We start from the raw sequence: 848 nt of genomic DNA on the forward strand, positions 1-848 counted from the left end.
CTCTGATGCCAAGAACGTGGCGTCTGGTGTGTTGCTCAGTCCATTGTATTTGGAAAAGCCCACAGAGACTCTGTTCCGTTTTGAAGAAATTTGCGCAATGTTGGTTTGGAAATGATGCCGATACTGATTTGTTTGATTTGCACAGCATCGTGATCTACCTTTCATGCTAGTCTATTACGGCCGCTCCCTCTCTCTGGTTTTATTTCTTTGAGGCGATCGATGGTGTGATGGCCTTGTACCTGTTCTTTTTGATATTCTTTGACTTTTCTGAGGATTTCCGATTTTCCTAGATGTAGGCCGCTCGTTGTTGTTGCGTTACCAGCAAGTCTGTCAGCTCGCTCATTTCCCTTAACACCTGCAGGTCCCGGGCAGTATGGCCATGTGAGTTTTTTTAATCTGAAAGTTGCGCATTGCCTTGTGCCACTCTGGGCTACCCGTTCCATTTTCAATTTTCTGTATGAGGTTCATTGAGTCGGTTAGAATCATGGCATGTTGGTTTCCGGGCATATGGATGGACGATAGCCACTGAAGGGCATGTGTCACAGCTTCAACTTCCATCGTTAGGCTGGAGGTTGTGACTTTGTAGGCAGCATTCTCTTCCCTATTTGTTTTTCCATTTTGTTTCGCAGTAAATCCCCAACCGGATTGGTCTTTGGTGACTGAGCCATCTGTGTATATGATGATGTCCTCTTCTTTACTGTTTTCTTCTATGAGTAGCTTCACTTCCGCATCAGTTTTGCCCTCTGGCCATTCCCGATAGTAGTAATAATAATAATAATAAAATAAAAGAAGACAACAATGATGATAAATAAGCAAATAAATGTAAAACATATAGTGGAGACACACAT

The sequence above is a fragment of the Babylonia areolata genome, chromosome 23, assembly GCF_041734735.1.
Source record: "Babylonia areolata isolate BAREFJ2019XMU chromosome 23, ASM4173473v1, whole genome shotgun sequence".
Taxonomy (NCBI): Eukaryota; Metazoa; Mollusca; class Gastropoda; order Neogastropoda; family Buccinidae; genus Babylonia; species Babylonia areolata.